The sequence below is a fragment of the Aethalodelphis obliquidens genome, unplaced genomic scaffold (assembly GCF_003676395.1).
Source record: "Aethalodelphis obliquidens isolate GAN/ISIS:26980383/991018 unplaced genomic scaffold, ASM367639v1 scaffold22, whole genome shotgun sequence".
NCBI classification, from domain to species: domain Eukaryota; kingdom Metazoa; phylum Chordata; class Mammalia; order Artiodactyla; family Delphinidae; genus Aethalodelphis; species Aethalodelphis obliquidens.
The window spans coordinates 4,141,067-4,160,633 of NW_020837966.1; the positions used below are offsets into that span (position 1 = coordinate 4,141,067).

General features: G+C 42.0%; 1 long non-coding RNA gene across 1 annotated transcript in view; it reads left to right on the forward strand.

The window, feature by feature from the left end:
• Positions 1 to 19,567, forward strand: part of LOC113628009 (uncharacterized) — an 80,765-nt gene that overhangs the window by 50,204 nt on the left and 10,994 nt on the right. The window contains exons 8-13 of the long non-coding RNA XR_003435848.1: positions 6,054 to 6,140; positions 6,470 to 6,595; positions 13,513 to 13,618; positions 15,456 to 15,680; positions 16,117 to 16,249; positions 19,201 to 19,307. This is a non-coding gene — a long non-coding RNA (uncharacterized LOC113628009). The remainder of the gene's footprint in view (positions 1 to 6,053; positions 6,141 to 6,469; positions 6,596 to 13,512; positions 13,619 to 15,455; positions 15,681 to 16,116; positions 16,250 to 19,200; positions 19,308 to 19,567) is intronic.

The following is a 19,567-nucleotide window of genomic DNA, read 5'->3' on the forward strand; positions in this document are numbered from 1 at the left end:
GCAACGGGAGAGGCCACAACAGTGAGAGGCCCGCACAACAAAAAAAAAAAAAAAAAAAAAGGAAAAAAATAAAAGAAAGAAGCCTGCACACCACAAGGAAGAGCCGGCGCCACAGTGAAAGGTCCCATATGCCACAACCAAGACCCGACACAGCCAAAAATAAATAATAAATAAATCTCTTTTAAAAAAAACAACAAACACTACCAACAAACTCCCTGCCAAACAAATGACAATTTTTTAAAAATCTCTACAACATCTCTAATGTTAAAGAGAACATCAAAACCTCAAATGCAAAACATGGAAAACTAAATGAGAATATTTCACCCAAAAATCTCTAGGATATAGCAAAAATTAACAAGGTAAAGATTCACCCTCGCACACATTTGTTATTAAAATGAAAATGTAGCAATAGTAAGATGAACATTATCCTCAAAAAATACAGCAAAAACACTACAAAAATAAATAAGGAAGCAGAAGAGAGGAAGTCATAAAGGTAAAATAGAGATTGATATAGTAGAAAACAGAAAAAAAAAAAACGAGGGACTTGCTAAATCCAAGAACTGGTTCTTTGAAAACCCAGTAAAACAGATAAATCAGTAGCTAGTCTAATCCATGACCAAAAGCAAGACTGCTCAATACTCAAAACTAGTAATGAGAAATAGAAATTGAACACAAATTTAGACTATTAAGAACCAATAAGTACATGAAAAGATGTTCATGCTCACAAATAATTACATTAATACAAATCAAACCAACATTGCGATAACATTTTTAGCCATAAGATTGGCAAAGATAGGTCACCATCCAGCTTAGGGGAGGATGGTGGGTAATGATCCTTTTTTTCGAATTGATGAGTGTGAAACTTCGTACATACTTCCTGGAGAGCCCTTTGGTAATCTTTGTCAAACCTGTGAATGTGTATAGCCTTTGACCGAATAACTTCACTTAACGGCAATATGTTCTAAGAAGGTAATCAGACACACACATGCACACGTGTGGCACAAACAGCAAAACAGTATTCTATGTCCAATAAAATGCATGCCTTTAAAAAATTATGTTATAGATTTACATTGATTGACTTGAAAAGATGTCTACAATATGTTAAGCAAAAAGAAACATGTTAATGGGAAATTATAAATTCAAAATCAAATATTCTGAATACGTATTCTATGCCAGACACTCACCTAGGCAATGTGGTAAGCAGCAGTAAATAAGATAGGAAAAGTTCCTGCCCTCATAGAGATTAGAACAAAAGATAAACCAACACTATTAGGTAACACACATCTGAGGAAAATGGTCACCATGTGTGAACAGTAGTTATCTGCGTTTAATGGGATTTAGGGTAATTTCTACTTTCTTCTTCATTTCTCTGTACTGTTTGAAAATCTTTAAATGAACATATCTGATTATTTTAATCAGGAAAAATTATTTTCTGAGAGGTGTAGAAATTATTTGTGGTTGAGGGCATGGTATATTTGGCGTTTAGGGGGTGCTAGAAAATAAAGGTAGCATTTGCATTATTCAGACTGCAGTAATATTTCCCATTATGATCAATATATATCATTATTTATCAAATTTAAAAATAAGAACATATGCCTATTCATATAAACACACAACGACTCTCACACAAAATGACATGTCTAGATTTAACAAATCCAGAAGTCTTCTGAGTCCTCATCTTCCAAAGGTGAATACAAAAATCAATTAACTACAGCTCTGGTGAGGCATTAAATGGTCAAAATTTCTCTGAGATGAAAGAGCCAATGGCAAACTCCTGTGTGGCTCCAGGTGGCGGTAACTCTACCACAATATTGGTAATTTGTTAGAGTTTCCTAACCTCTTCCCATTTCAAACAGTGGTAAAATGTTTGAACAAGAAAAGAATGCATGTTTTAGTTCAACTTATTTTTCATGTTTGACTTTAATTTGGGGTCTACACACTCAGTATTTTGATATTGACATCTGTTTTATGTTTTGATTATTCTTAAATGTGCACTTCAGTTGATGTGAACTCCTCCACTTTTGGGTGGCGTCTGTCATTTGAACTGCAAAACTGTCTGTGGCTTCCCCAGGAGCCCATCACGGGAGTAAGGGGGTTCACTGCCTTCCCTGGTACCACATTCATTTGTCTTCTTTATAAGGTTGACATTAGTGCTGGAATGCCCTGCCTGCTACTGTCTTCTGGAAGCCGTCTGAATCTATTTGGCCTGGGTCAGCAGTTTAGCTCAGGGTAGACGAGTCTCAATGGCATCCATGTCCCTGTGCCCTACCAGAGCACCTCTGTTCTACCATTTGAAAGCAAGGGGCTCACATTCAACCCATCTGTCTGTTATGATAGAGCTTCCCCCATTCAGCCTTAGAAATAAAAAAGAGTGTGTGTAGGAGGGATGCCTCTCATAGACGCTTTGGAGTAAACTTTGAGAGAGGCATGAAGACATAAGCTTTAAAAACAATGAATTGTGTTCTAATATAACAGTGAAGCTTGACTAAAAGGAGCTTAAAAAGAAGGACGTTTTATTTTCAAATAGATAAGAAATTGGAAGCTAGAGAGTCTAGGCACCTAGACAAAGTCATCAGGCAATATTCCATCATTCCTAGGGTGGGCCCTTGTCCTCATGGTACAAGAGGGCTTCTGGAGTTCTAACCATCTCATTAGCATTCTAAAGAGCATTAAAGAGACCTTTTCTCCCTTTTTGGAGACTTCCTACAAATCCCACACAATACTGCTGTATAAATCCCAGTTTAGTTGCTTGGCTGCCAATAGCTACAAGGTAAACTAGAGGAAGCAGGTTTGTTTTTCTGTTTGTTTGTTTTTTACCAGGTGGTAATGAGCAAGCTAAAACTCACGGTCCTTATTAATAGGAAGAATGGGAGAATGGATAGGATATTAGAAGGAAACATGTAAGCACACACCAGGACACGTGTACATAATTTTAATAACTGTTACCAAAATTCTTCTTAGAGAAGGGGCTGTTACTACTAAGTACCATGAGGTATTACTTGGGTATGAGAAGATAGAGCTTAAGTCAGGATCTGGAGAAAGGGGGCAGGTCTGAAGTAGGACTGAATTTCAAATGGGAAGATTCTAACTTTTGTAGTTGTGCCCAAGAAAGGACTGAGACAGTTAAGTGGAGGGAAGAGAAGGCACAAAGGATATGTGAAGGGGCCAGAGAACTTGGAGAGGTGGTGCAGTGAGTTTTTAAAAAAGAAATGAAGGAAGGAGGGAAAAGGAGGAGAGGGGATGGAAGGATAGGAAAAATACATAAATGGTAGCCATAAAGTAGCCAAATGGATTTCTAGAACAGGAATGGCCAACATCCAAACCCACCTCCATCCGCCCAAACTTACTACATTCACAAAGGCCATGTGCTGTGGGAGGAGAGTGTAAGTCTAGAAAAAAGGCTAGGAAGGATCCTTAGCCAGTCAGTGTACCCCACATGGGGCAGCGGACATGAGATAACATTAAGTGGAAGCAGCAGTTTTGAGACAAATGTGGTTGTGAACAGGAGACCTGCCCTGGAAGTCACAAACATTTTGGGGGTCTGAAGAACAGACATGTAAGTCATGAGGTGGATGCTGAGCCAGTTCTCTCTGGAGCTTAAAGGCCACTTCCTTGTGAGTTCAGTTGCTATAAAACTTTGTCCCCTCGTGTCACTCTCCCAATGTAAGGAGGATGCAAAAATGTTTATTTGAGCTTTAGTAAAACATAAGCTTTATAATATAGAAAAATGAAGTTAAATGCCCTATAGCTGGTAAGTGGTTCAACCAGAACCAGAGCCTGTACTTCTCATGGCCTCCTTCCTTAGGAAGGAAACATGTGTCGTTATCTAGTCAGCTGAGAGAGAGTCTGGAGTGATGTGCTCAGATGCATGACTGAGTCTAGGCTTGGCAGAACTGGTGCCCTGATTCATTAGTAACGTCTGCTCTGTGCTTTGGATGTGGGGCGTCAGCTGCCATGCACTAGATCTGTTGTCCTCCTTTTAGACCATGATGACACTCTAAATTGCTGAGATTTGCAGTAAGGCCATTTGGTGTAATCGATGTAAGAAGTCATGACTGTTCAGACTTTCCAGGAAAAGGAGTTTTTAAGTTGCATAATTTTTAGTTAACTTGTTACTAAAGTGAGACAGAAAAACCAGAGAGACGTAGACTCTGTGGGTTGGAGATACCCTAGTTTATCTAGTTCATCCTACGATGTGATACTTCAACTTCTTCTAAAACAGTCTGTATAAAATCCAGCCATCCTTGGGATTCCTCGTGTAGCTGGAGTAATAATAAATATGGCAACAGTAAATAACATGGGCAAGTCTCCTACTATGTGCTGCATGTTATGCTAAGCCCTTCGCAGAGCACTGCCTTACCTAATTCTCTCAGCAACCTACAAGGTTCAAAGCTACCATTATCCTCATTTTCTAGATGAGAAAACTGACATCATAGGTTAAGAATTCCGCCCAAGGTCCTACAGCTGGTATGTGTTGAAATTCCTCCAACCAGGAGGCCTCCTGCCATGGATTGAGCTGGTAACCCACATCTAGGAGTGAGCACAGGGAGGCCAAGCAGAGCCTCACCAACTCCCAGGAACAAGAAAAGATTTTCATTCCATGTCTGAGTCCCAGAAACCAGCTCAGTGCCGGGATGAATTAATATCCTTAGAAGCAGCTGGCAGAGTAGTGAAATGTTTGTTCTCAGGCATCTTATTGATTTGGTTCCTATTAAGAAGGAAATCTCGTAAGTGAAATCTGGAAGAACAAATATTTTTCTGAAAATATTTCCTTCCCCACAGCACTCCAAGAAAGAGACCCAATGTCCTTAGACTAGAATTGGATTACAGTAATAAAGGCCTCTAAACAAACAACCAAGGTACTTTCTCTCCGAGAGACAAATTAGGAATTTACTGATGCTTCCCCTCACCAGTGTTTCAGTCAATGGAACACCATTTTGTCACTGGTGGAAATTTTCCAGAGTGATTAGTGCAGACAAATCCATGGACCCCAATCAATGGGAGGTGACTGCTCTTGGCCAAGGGGAGGCATGAAGTCTTAGGGTACATCTCTCTTCAACTCTAGACATGGTGGTGTAGGTAGATAGGAAGTGCCTGTCATCTATCCCCTACCGCTATGCCCTCACTCCTTCATTCATTCCTTCTCCCTCTCCCCTAATATGACAGATGGCGTATGATGTGCCAAGCTCTGTTTTAGGCACTGGGGAGGCATCAGTGGATGAGCCAGGCTATCAGAGGCTCACACAGGTTCATTGAAGGAGATGCAGACAATACACACTGACTAACGTCACTAAAAATAATTTCAGATGGTGAAATAGCCACAAAGTGGTAAAGTGACTCTCCGAGGAGCTCAGAGTACCTCTACAACAATCTATCCTCCCAACTGGAGCATTCCTCAGCATAAACTCCAACAAGGTCATGCAAAGCCCATGAATTGTGACACAACCCTCTTCCTCTTAAAAGTGAGTTGCACGCTATAGGATCCACGATCCACAGTTTCACACAGTCTCTTCTCCACCCCTGACCCAAAAGGAAGAAAGCCTCCATCTGGCCTGGCATTTTTAAAAAATGATGCAGTCATGAAGAGTGAGAAGACAAAAATAATAAACTCCAGAGCCTGCCTTGAGAATAACGTTTTACCAACAGGATGTGTCATAAATATGAAATGGCAAAGAAAGATGTTCCAGGATTTGTCCTTTGTCCTCTTTTAGCCAGACAGATAATAAGTTACCATCATGGAATTTTTTTTCTCATTTGAACATGAGCTGCATATAACTTCCATACTTCTGTAAAAAGGGAACCCATAAATCACAAGTTATTGTTTCCTAGAAACTGGGATTATACGAGGGAGAGCCAAACAAAAGCCTTTGTTTCATGAGCTTGCAACTTTTTAATTAAATACCGCTTTAAACTCACACATGCACAAGCCAAATGTTCCCAATCCTTTCTGCTTTCGAGCCTGGTGTCCAAGCTCCCCCTTCCATCACTGTTGCTGTGGTGGGAGCAGGATTCCTGCATTTATTGGTTTCTAATTTTTCCCTTTATCAATTTAGGTGGAATGAGAAACACGGATCACAGGACAAGGACTAGTTCTTTACGTTTCTTTTGTAGACATCATGACCAAGGACTGCGCTCTACACGTAAGACTATAAACAAATAAAAAGGGAGGGAAGTAGGGAGGGAAGGAGGAAAAGCAGGGAGGGAGGAAAGGAGAAAGGATGGAGACTCTAGCCCAGGAGCTTGTAAACTTAAAACACTTTATCTGATCCCCATAGATCGTTAGGCAGAATCTGGTTGGTTCTTCACAATATCCCTCTTTCCTTCATCTTTAGTATGCTTCTAAAGTGCATTTCCCAATTTCACAGAATGTGGGCAGAAGGGATGTGTGTCACTTCCAAAAATGCCCCCTAAAATCTCCTGCTCTGTTCCCCACGTTTTTTCCTCTGCTTCCTGCTGGCTGCCTGCATAGGACCCAGTCGAGGTCTCTGAGGCCCTGGAGGATGGTAGAGCCACACGATGAAAGCGACTAGGTCCGTGCATCACTCTGTGGAGCATAGTGCTTCCCCCACACTGGCCTGGGACGTGAGAAAGAAAGGTAAGAACCAATATATACGGGTTGTTTCTGTACGGTTAACCAGGCCTGAATGACACACTCCTGTCTTGGTCTCTCCGGGCTGCTGTAACAAGATACCATAGACTGTGTGGATCAAACCACAAACATTTATTTCTCAAAGTTCTGGAGGCTGGGAAGTCCAAGGTCAAACTATGGCAGATTTTAGTGTCTGGTGAGAGCCCACTTGTTGGTTCATTGACGGCAGTCTTCTCACTGTGTCCTCACATGGCAGAGGGAGCTCTCTGGGGTCTCTTTTATAAGGGCACTGATCCCATTCATGCAGGCTCCTCTCTTGTGACCTAATCACCTCCCAAAGGCCTTGCCTCCAAACACCATCACACGGGGGATTAGGATTTCAACCTATGGATTTCGTCGGGGATATAAACAGTCTATAGCAACAGCCTTGCTCCATTGTTCCATCCATGGCAGGTGACACTAGTAGATACCTTGTAGATAAATTCTCTCTTACGCTGTCCTCAAACGTGTATGTGGTGCCCCAGATATCCCTCACTTCATGTTCAGAGGACATCCAGAGATCTTATCCAAGTACTTTAAATACTAAATTTATATTTTTAGCCAGTATGTAATCTACCCCTCACTGTAATTCCTATTTTAAAAGGCCTTTAAAGAATGAGTCCACGATTCAAGTCAAGATGAGATGTTTTCTAAATCAGGGGTCAGCAGTTTTTCTTCTGTAAAGGGCCAGATAGTAAACTTTTTAGGCTGCTTGGGTCTCTGTTGCAACTACTCAGTTCTGACACTGAAGCACGAAAGCAGCTGTAGACACTACAAACGAATGGGCGTGGCTGTGTTCCAATAAGCTGTGATTTATAAAAACAGGCAGGAGGCCAGATTGGGCCCGTGGGCTGTAGTTTGCTGACCCCTGTTCTAAATCATTCTCGCATTTTCACTAAATGGGAAAGAGGCCACGTGTTAATTCCAGTATCCATTTCAATCCCTGTGACACTGGTTTATATTTATTTGTTTGTTTGTTTGTTTTAAACATCATGCCTTAAGTAACATCAGCTATGACAAGTGAAGTTGTAAGCAATATTTAATTCTTCTCTGAACCCCAGGACTGCACTGTGCTGGCACAACGTAAAATGCAATAAATTTTTGTTCCTTCTACTTTCCTTAAAGCTTGCCCTTGAAGGTTAGACTTGAAGTCAGACCTGAATTTAAGTCCTATTTCTTAGTCTGTGGCTTTGGTCAAGTCACTTTCTTTTTGTAAGCCTGGGTCTCCAAAACTGTAAAATGAGGATAACATTATATAACACACAATATTTCTTGGAGGGGGAACCAAATAGAATAATGTATATATTTTGTGAGCCGCAGCGCACGGTACAGAGATAAGAGACTATTACTATAAGCTGCCTCTCCCTTCCTTGATTCTGAATTTATTTCTTCCTACTCCAAGAGTGGATTTTTTTTTTCCCTGACAGTTCCCAAGGAGGTCCACTAAACCCCTATTTAGCCCAGGCCAGGAGGCTGCTGGTGTCCACAGGCCAGCCCCACCTGCGTTCCGATTGACCAGAAACCTGAGCCTCCTTTACAGCCACTACCTGGATCCAGAGAAGGCAGCTCCAGCTGCCAAGAAGGGTTGCTGCTTTAAAGAGATAAAATGCAATAAAGGCCTTTCTGTAATGGGCACTCTCAGTTTGGTTTGACCAGCCAGTGACACAAGGCCCTTGGCCTTGGACCCGATGTTATTTGAAATGAACTCTGGAATTGAGGTCCTGTTCTCATCAAAAGAGCCATACCCTTAGTAGTCCACAGCTAAGACCTTCAAAATGTAAAAATCAAGACTTTTTTTTTTAGTCATATATTCAAATAGTGAAAAAAGATTGTGGATAGAATATTTATCCTCTTGTTGCAAATTTGCATGGCTGTCCCATTCAACTAGAAGTTGCCATGTGTATAAAACTTCAGATTCTAGAGTAAACCCTAGACTTCCCACCTGAGGACATCTGTGTACCATCTAAGAAGAGGAGACGTTCACTACTCTAAAAGAAACAAAATCCTTTTTTCTCCATTGAGGATGCTTGCATGAAAACTTGAAGGAAAACATTGCAATTGGTTCTTGTCAATTAGTCATTCAACATGCCTTGACAGTGTCTAGAACAGTACCTGGCAAGGGCTTCAACACAGATCTGCCAACAGGCTGAGCCCTGTGAGCTGGACGTTGTCCTATAACTGGTAAGGCAGGAATGGCAAATATCTAAAAACTGTGCCATAACTTCCCCAGCTGTGGTCATGGCAGGCATCAATAATCACTTAGGGTGGAATTTTCCTGATGACCCAAAACAGAGCAACAGTAACATCTTGGTGAGGGCAGCTTTTCTGCATAGTCATACCTCCAGGGTGATGGTTCCTCAGTTATTATTTTTCCTCTCCCCCCTCAAAACGAGGTCCTCCTGCAATCTTAGCTAACCTTAGTAAATTGATCCGCATATCCACTCAAGACCTCAAGCTAAAAACCTGGTAACATCCTTGAAAAACCCACTAATATCTAACCACTCAAGAAACTCTATGAACTCTAATGCCCAGAATTGCTTCTCTTCAGCTCCATCATTATGGACCTGGGCCATTTTTGGTCTCAACCCTTTCAGGAGCTTTTGAAGTGCTCCCTAAGCTCTGCCACCCATACAACCACCAGAGGGCTGCTGTTAAAACTTAAAACAAATCATGTCAATGTCTCACTGAAGGGCCACATAACCTGCGTGATCTAACCCTTCCCTTCCTTTCCAAAACCAGCTCAGTTCATTCTCCTCTCTGTCCCTGCAATGCACTGCAGCTTCACTGACCTTCTTTCAAGTCTTGGAAAACATCCAGGTCTTGGCCCCATTTAAGGCCTTCACACATTTTGTTGTCGACCTGTGAGTCTGCTGCCCATGACCCTCCTGACTAAGACCTGATTCTTCAGGTCACAACCAAACTGCCACCTCTTCAAAGAGATCTTCCTGGATCACTCACTCAACTACCTTCTTTTCTGTCAAACTGATGCCCCTATTCCTCTGAGCTTATTCTTTCTCTGAAGACTTGGACTTATTGGGAATTTTACATACACGGAAGTTGCAACTTTCAGTAAAAAAGGAAACATCCATGAAAACAGTATCATGGTCATTTCCTAGAAATTACCACATTTCACAATGTTATTTTTTGTTTTTATGCCACTTCTCTTACCTAATGTGATATAAGCTCTACTGGGAGTAGGGACAATGTCTTGTCACTGCTAGAGAAAAAAAAGACACACACACAATTCTTTCTTTGTGGTGAGAAATTCTAAACCATATTCTTAGACACCTTTTGTGGCATCTACCTTGTCCCAATAACTCCCTTTTCCAGGAAATCCATGTACATGCAGAATGAACCCCTGTACACAAGGGTAGACCAGATATCCATGTTTGAACTGTGGGGCACTGGTCATCCTCACTGTCCATCAACTGTCTTATCCAAGACACATTGAGGGCAGGGATCCCACTTGACTTGCCCATTTTCGAATCCAGCAACTGTGACTAGTGACTGTTTTAAGTCTGTGAAAGTGCAGATCCAAGAAGTGACCCAGGCATCCACGTTTTGTTCTTTGGGTGGCCTGGGTTTGGTTTAGTCTCCAGGAATCTAATAAGGGGACACCCAGAAAGATGAAACTACATCCCTAAATGCCTATTCATTCAATAATCCTAAGATAATTTCTAATAAAATTAGAAACAAAGGGCAATTGTGAAGGGTCTTTGTCTGCCTGCCCCCCTCCTCAGACAACCTCCAGGGGCAGTTTTCAGAGCTTTGGATGAGGTTTGGCCTGTGTAAATCCCATTGTCTGTGGTTCCACTGGGAGAGTGACTTTCTTCCTCCAGCCCCATGCAACTCTTTGAAAATGGCACTCAATGAAGGGTGTTCCTTGCTGAGGAACTTTGCCCTTAGGGGAAAGTTCCAGATGACAGATCATAAATTTGGAAGGCCCTGGTCTCAGAAGGTACTCTGAATGATTTCAATAAAGTGCAGAAGGAGAGGATTATTTTTAAAAAAGTTCTGCCAGAGATTTCAGAAAGCAGAGGTCTGTGCAGGAATACCGACCAACTGACTTCCTAAAACACCCGTATGTTTTCTGGTCACCCAAGTCGTATATTTTTTGCATCAGTAAAGAGGATATTTACCTACCTACTTGCCAGCCGGGCAGACTGAGTCTGGGAGTTGCTGAATACAATGCTAGAAGAGTACCTTGCAGGGGAGATGCCCAATAGGCCAGGCTCCATGTACCCCAATATCTGTTCTTTCTCTTCATGCTTAGATTCTGAGCCTGGCCAACATCAAAAGTGCTCAGCCCAACAAATGGAGACCTCTTGTCTTAGATAAAGTAGATGCATTCAGGGTGACAGCAGATTAAGTTATGGCCACCATAATAAAGGGAAATAGTGAGACAGTGCAAGTACTTTGGGTAATTTGCATGAGTCTTGCTCTAGTTGACATTTGCATCCATCAGCTCAAACTTGAAGGCAGAGAAGTTATTTGACTTCCTTTTGTATCCAGGGCTGGCCGAAGTCATCTTACGTGTTCAACTTTTTCCTCTTTGTGCCTCACTCTATTCATAGCGTTCAGGATAATTTCTGACACATAGTAAACACTCATTAAATACAGTCACCCCTTGTATCCATGAGGGATTGCTTCCAGGACCTGTCCTGGATACCAAAGTCCATGGATGCTGAAATCCCAGAGTCTGCCCTCCGTATGCGTGGGTCCCGCATCTGTGGATACGGAGAGCTGTCTGTATTTGTTAAATTGCTGTTAATGAATATACCACTCCACTTTGGCCTCAGACACTCTCTGACTTTCTGGGATTCAAATCACTGTTCTAAAATAGGTTATTTTTCTTAAGCAATAAGTCAACTGTCATTTCTACCACTGAAGGAACGTGTTATGTGAGACCACCCTTGGTCCCAACCTGGAGAAGTCTCTTGGTCTCTCTGAGGTGCATGGCACAGAGACTGGACATCACAAGCTTCCCCCACACCAGGTCTAAAGGATGAAGGTACAAAGAGCTGAGAATACAACCCATGGACCAGAGCCCAGTGAAGTCACTACTTTAGGGACCCAGAACTGTCATCACTGTCCTCACAAGTCCACGCTTCTGGACGCTTGTGTGGACTCTGCACACCTGCAGCATCTGGCTCATGGCTGAGCACTTTGACTACAACGGGCCGGATTCAAATCCAGCTTGACCCTGGGACTGTGGGCAGTGCACTGAACTCCTCTGAAGCTCAGTTTCTTTGACTATGAAACGGGAGAGGCTATAACCACCTCAGGATGTAGCAGACAGCAAACTTAGATGTGCACACAAATTGCCTGGGATCTTGTTATGATGTGAGTTCAGACTTGGTAAGTCTGGGATGAGGCCTGAGATCCTGCATTTCTGACAAGCTACCAGGTGACACGATGCTGCTGTCTGGGGGCCACACTCAGAGCAGCAAGGTCATGGGGCATTACATGAGATAACAGTAGAAATAAAAGATGATTATTAACATTAATAAGCACTATAAAGAAAATTATTAATAATTATTATCAGTAGGAGCATTTCAATTAAAACTCATGAAATTACAACCAACTAGGTTTGAATTAGACTGTTTCTGGCCCTGAATCCTTTTAGGCAAGGTTTGTGATTACATCTGTAACCTCCTTCAGACCCTCCTCATAAGCCCTGACGTAACTACAGAAGTCAAGCGCACAGTGAGAAGATATTTTATTACCGATGTATTTATATATGGGTTTTTGGGGTTTTAAAACTGGCAATTAAAACCTTGTAAATTTGTATTATCAACAAAATAAATGTAGACGGATTAGTTACTCATTGCTAATAAATTTGATCATTCATTTATAAAACGAATGTTCGCCCAAGAATCACAGAGCACTCTATAAATATCGCTTCACTAAGCCACAAACCACCTCGACAAGGAAGGCACACAGCACCCCTGAGGGGTTAAACAAACCTTCTCGGGCCTGGGGGATGGGAGAACAGCCTGAGTTCCAGCCCTCTCATCCCCTTCCCACACTCAGTTCAGCTCCTGCCCCACAGGGGCCAACTCTTTGAAGCATGATATCTGCTTGGAAGCATTTCAAATCAGCCTGCCTGGGGGCTCCATCCCCAGATAGCCCCAGGTGCCTGTCTGTGTGTGTCAGGAAAAACCATCTTTCTCTCATTTGGGAGGTTGAGGAGGACTTGCCTCCCTGCTTCCTCTTTCCCTATCATGTACTCTGGGCAGTTCAGCTACCGTGAAAGAAGGAACTCTCAAAAGCCACTGGCCCAGCTATGGAACTCAAACATGGAATAAATAAAACAAAATTACTTCACTGCAGATTTCCCATCCTAATATGCCCTCTTCAAGCCTTTCCCAGCTGAGGGTCCCCTTCACTTCTCCAGTATCAAAGAACTCAGTAAACCCTTCTGTCACCATGTCCCGGTGCCCTGGATGGAGTCGGGTTTTGGTGTCTGGCATCGCTGGGGGTGAATTCCAACCCATGGCTGTGGGAGACCAGGGATCTCATGTTTCTTAGTTGTGAATTGGGTTTTTACAGCCAGCATCGGCTGGTGGCTGTGAGGATGCTCAGAGATGAGGTGTGGGAGGCACCGGGCTTGGGTGGCCCATTAGTGGAAGTTATCACTGTTAGTGGCAGGAGAGGCAGTTGTGATGTTGGTCACAGACGCAGCAGCAGCAGCAGAATCTCCAGCCACATCATGCTTCTTAGAAACCCTAAGCAATATAAAGGATATTATGGTGTTCCGTTGACACCCTCCACACACACACACGCACACGTCCTACACCTACACACACACCAACACATGTGCTCACATACACCTCTGCTCCCACAAAGACTGATTGGAAGAGGCCGTATTCTTTTGTTCTCAGCCTCCGCCTACGGGTCCCACTGCTCCTCGCTCCACCTTTGCCTGCGCTCCTGGAACACCCACGTGACCTTCTGCCTGGAGCCCCCACGAGACCTCAAGGATTGCAGGTTGGAGGTTTACTATCATTCATTATGTCTTCAGCTACCTTCCAATTTCTTTTCAACCGGTGGCTCTATCTGTGTTCTCTCTCTGGATTCAGTCTCTGAAAGAGCAGGACTCATCCTTACTTAATTCCTACTTTAATGAATGCCTTAATTTATTCTCTTATGTAGAGGTAGGAATTCAATGAGAATATCAGATATATTCTTCATCGCTGCCTTTAGTGAATCAACATAGAGACCCATACGATTTTTGAGCAGAGAACCAAAAGCAGAAAACGTATAGGACATTAGGCTTGCTGATACATGTTTGTAGAGAAGAGGGGATCTGAAAAGCTGTTTAATCTATCTCTCTATAAAAGGATGTCTGGTTTGCCCTGGGCTTGAAATGAGTCATCTCCACCGAAGGCTCTAAGACAGTCATCGTTCCGGCTACCTGCCGTGTGGAGGTTCTCCTCTGAGGGCGTGAATGTCTACTACTAGAAACACTACCTGCCATTTTATTAGTCTGAGTCTGGCTGGCTTGTGACCACCGTGTACCAGCCATCCAACCAAAGAGAGAGACCAGATGATTGCTGAAAATGGGTGTGCTAGCATTAAATTTTCAGTTAATGTTTAAAAAAAAGTGTTACTAGCATCTCCAGATCCATGTTTAATTTCTTAACGGAAGCCATCCATGATCAAGAGATTTTGCTTGCAAGAATAAAGGTTGCCGACCAACACATCTTATAAAGTGAACCTCGATGAACTGTTTTGTATTTTTTCTTTTCACTTCCAATATAAGTTATCCAAAAATTATTTACATCTGTATTTGTTAGTATGGTTAAAAAAATACAGTAGGTTTTCTTTGTTTAATTCAAACAGTGTTGGTCAGTGTTTCCTGATTCTGCCTTTTCAACTCTGGACCTTCACTCACACTGTTCCTTCCATCTAGAACAATAACCTTCCTACATATGCCGAGTCTATTTCATTTCTTAAGGCATAGTTGAAGGCTCTCAACCTTTCGGGCTCAAATGCCTCATTCTGTAGTCTTTACTGATTTCTCCACTGGAAGTCATCTCCCCCAGTTATGCGCACTTTCACTTGAGAAATAGCAAACGTCAGGCGTTGGTTCATTTAATTTTTAAAATCAGGGCATCTTGGCAGTCAGGCTTGCCTTCTTTTTTTTTTTAACAGTTTTATTAAGATGTGGTTCACATACCATAAAATTTACCCTTTTTAAATGAATAATTCAGTACTTTTTAGTGCACTCATGGTTGTCCAACCATCATCATAATATAATTTTAGATTTCCATTACGCCGCAAAGAAACCCCATACACAGTACACATGAGCAGTCATGCCCGTGCCACCCATCCCCAGACCCTAGATACCCACGAATCTACTTTCAATCTCTATGGATTTGCCTGTTCTGGACATTTCACAGAAATATTATTGTACAATATGTGACCTTTTATGACTGGCTTCTCTTACTTAGCATAATACTTGCAAGTTCATCTACTTTGTAGCACGTATCAGTACTTCGTTCCTTTTCATCCACTGTATGGATATACCTCCTTCTGTTTCTCCATTTATCAGTTGTCGGACATTTGGGTTGTTTCTTTTTTTGACTATTATGAATAATGCTACTGTGAACATTCATGTACAAGTGTTTGCACAGTTGTGTGTTTTCATTTCTCTTGGGTACCTGGAGTGGAATTTCTGGGTCATATGGTAACTTTAACATTTTGAGGGACTGCCAAACTGTTTTCCAAAATGGCTGCACCATTACCACCAACAATGTAGAAAGGTTTCAATTTCTGCATATGCCTGCCAACCCTTGTCATTGTCTGTCTTTCTGATTTTCAGGCTTTCATCCTTAGTCTGAAGCTTTATTTCAGAAAACAAGTTGGAAGAAAAGAAGGGTATCTGGAAAACTTACCTCAAGAAACATTTTTTCCATGAAACTCTCATTGAACCTTGGAGTCCTGAACAGGCATAGCACCTTGGAGGGCAGACGTTGCTGTGCCTGAGAACAAGAAAGCCCCTGTGGTTTCCTTCTCAGCTCCGTGCTTTACAAATGATGCACCTTTGGTAGGTTATTGTCTGACCCTTGGTTGCCTTACAGGTAAAATGAAGATGGTATTTTCTTTATTCATTCAAATGAAATGAGGCATGTGTATGTGAACATGTCTGGAGGCGCACATGGAATTAAGGCAACGGGCTTTCTAGAAAGTTCTTTTTAAATGGTTCTCCCAGAAGTCTTGTACTTTTGTGGCAGTGCCTCTAGGTCCACCAACAGATAAAATGGAAATCTTGGTTAAGTTTTGTAAATATTCCATGCGTGTGACAAGAATGGGGGTACTCTGTTGAGTACAAGGATTTATATAACATGCACATCAAGCATGTTAAATATATGTCAAATCCAGTTTATCTTCACCTATTTATTTTTCGGTCTCCTTGGTCGGTGGTTTCTGAGGAAGTTGCAGACACTTTCCCACACTGACTGTTTATTCATCCATTTTTGTAGTGTCTTTACAGCAGAGACTACGGTCTAGTCCTCTCCTGGGTGCTCTGGTCCATTGCCAAGTCCTCTAAAGCCTGATGGCACCTTCCTCACAGCCTGAGAGCAAAATAACGTGGTGTTAAGGCCCAGGAAGCAAGTGAGTATTGTTGTTACGAGTGGCAGCTTCAGAGACAGACAAACCTGAGTTCAAATCTCAGCACCATCGCTTCCTAGTTTATGAACTTGGAGAGCTAACTTAACTTCTCTGAGCCTCAGAGTTCCCATCCGTGAAATGGGAAGATTATTAAGAGTAGCTTCCACTCCGGAAGGGTGAGCAAATTCAATGGGATCATGTATCTAAAGCACTTATCACAGAGCCAGGATCAGGAAACTGGTAAGGGTTTAGTAAATGCCAACTTCTGTGGGTAACACTAAAGAACCTCAACAACAGCAGTAGCTGCTCTCCTCCTGGAGTGCTTAATATGTTCTGGGCGCTAAGCCAAGTGCCTCAGATGTATCAGCTCCTTTAAACCCTACAGGAAGCCTGAGACAGCAATGTGGTCACCATCACCATTTTATAGATGAGGCCACTGGGGTACAGAGCGATGAGGCAGCTGGCCCAATGTCACCAGCAAGCGCTGGTCTTGAACTGCACCTCCAGCCACGAGAGCCTGGGTTCATCTTTTGATTATAAAGTGGGTCATGCAACCAACAAAAAGACACACCACAAAAGGGCCTATTCGTCCCACATCCCTTCCTGTGGCCTCCCAGAAGTGCCCTGCAGCACCAGGCTCCACTCTGGGTGGCTACTGTGGTTCTTCTTTTGTGTCTGAGAAAGATGAGCATTCGATAGGATCCAGCTGCCAGCTCCCTGCAGCCCTACTTGTGTGTTTCCAGAGCAGCTCCTGGGTCTGGGACAACAGAGCCCTTACAGCCTCCTTGTTCCAAGCATAGTCACAAACATTTGAGAAAAAACTGGGTTGGAAAACCAAGCAAACCTTTAAAATGTGGACAATGAAAAGGCACTGTTGGGACATATTTATGGATAACACGCTACACTTTCAAAGCTAACACTCTTGGACACAGCCCTGGTTTCCCAGTCCAAGTCCTATTTTAAAAACAAATGTACAATACACAAATATATTCCCACTGTAAAAAAAAAAAAAAAAAAAAAGAATAAGTATGATGAATAAAATGAGAAAGTTGATCATTATTCCCCACCTCCACCCCGAACCCACATCTCTTTCCAGTGGTAACCACCATCAATGGGTTGGATGTGTCTCTGCCCAAGTCTTTTCCTTTGTATTTGAATGCACATATATATATATAGACATAAACATGTTTAATTTTGGAAAAATATTCTATTTCTATACAAATGGTGTCACATTTGTTTGCAGAATAACCTTGTTGGCTTTATTCACTTAACAATAGGTTTGAGAAGGGGCTCCAAGTCCGTGCACACACATGTCCACATCATTCTTTATTAACTGCTGAGATGCTTCCCATGTGTGGTGATACCATAAATTATACATTTGGGTCGCCATGGCTGGCTGGCTCTAAGATGGTCCCCAGTGATCTCTACCCCCTGGTATTTGTGCCCCTGTGTAATTGCCTCCCCTTCATCGTGGGCTGGCTTATGATTCGCTTCTAATCAAAAGAATAAAGCAAAGGGGATGAGATGTCACTTCTGTGACTAGCTTCAAGGGAGTGTGACTTGCCTTTTGCTAGCGGATTCTGTCTCTGGCTGGCTTATAGAGAGGCTCACGTGGCAAGGAACTAAGGGCAGCGTCTGACCAACAGCCCACGATTAATGGAATCCTGACAGCAACGATGTGAGTTTGGAAGTGGATCCTTCTCCACTGGAGTCTCAGATGAGCCTCCAGTCCTGGCCAACACCTTAACTGCAGCTCATGAGAGACTCTGAAACAGAGGCCCCAGCTAAGCTGTGCCTCGATTCCAGATCCGCAGAAATAAGCTGCTACATTTACAGTAATTTGAGATGCAGAAAAGGATAACCAGTTGTTAAGATACGCAGTTGTTAATTGCTTTCTATCCTAAGCATCACTGGAACAAAGATTCTTCTGCATATGATTAGTGGAGTATTCTAGGATCAAGTCTTAGATCTGAGATTGCTCAATCTAAAGGAAAGGATATTTAACATAGATAAATAACACTAAATTAACCTCTAAAAATATGTGGCAAGTTTACATATGCATGCAAACAGTATGAAAGTTTCTACTTCTCTAATGCCCTTGGCAAAGCATTGATCATTTAAATAATATCAGTCTGATAAACTCAATACTGCTTTGTTTTGATTCCATTTTCCTGATTGATAGGGTGAGTTTCTTTCTTTTTTTTTAATAAATCCACTGGCCATTTTTTCCCTCTTCATCTGAGACTTACCTTTTGGTATCCTCTGCTTTAATCCTGTTTCAATTCCACAACTGGAAGTACGGATATGAATATTACATCTGGAGACGTACAATGGCCATCCTCCCCACTGGTGATGGTGACGTTACCCAGTTTCTCCACTGTTTAGTTACTACTTTGTCCCTTGCAACTAATAGGCAATTAACGGGGTGATTCTCTGAGATCATTCAAATATCCTGCTCCTCATTAAACTATCCCCATGGATTTAGCTGGGGTTTAGAACATATTATAATGTTTTATAATACTATATCATATTTTATATTAATATTTATATTATTATTAATAATATTATTATCCACCATTTATTATGGTGGATGCAAAACGATAATTTTCCAAAATGATAGTTTTCCAAGTGTGTAGCACTCCCTCCACATTTACCAGTCGACATTCAGCCTCCGTTTATAGAAGAAGGAAGATCTCCTCTCCTCCCCTATTTATGTATTTATTATTAGTATAGACTCATAATTTCTTGTTTTTCCTCAATGATTTATAATTTATTACTGTCTTTTTGGTACCCCAGTTTTCCCAGATCTGGCCAATGGGAGCCCCTTCGAGTTGGCTATCACTTCCTTGTGATAATGCTTGTCTTTTTGTAAAATTATTATTCTTTTCTTTATTCATATTTATATTTCTTAAAATGTTTTCTTATTTATTTTCTGGCTCAACAAAATGTTCCAGGCTCATCTTGTACAAACCTGTGCCAGCCCCAGAAGCAACCATTTCTTTGAGGAGCCCTAGTTCTTTCTGGTGGGCGAAGGTACTAGAGATTAAGATCTGGGCACCAGGTATGCTCATTAAAATGGACCCATTTTAAATGCAGTTTGGTGAGTTTTGATGAATGTATGAACTCTTTTAACTACCAGCGCACTCAAGATATAGAGTTTCCTTCACCCTGCAAAGTCCTCCTATCTTGTTCACTTTTATACAACTTCCTCTGTCCAAAATGTCACTATTTCCTGTGCCCCACACATTCTGCAAAACCCAGATCAAATTTTCCTTCCTTCTTAGAAGTATGTTCAGTTTCCTCAACCAAGGTTTCTGGTTC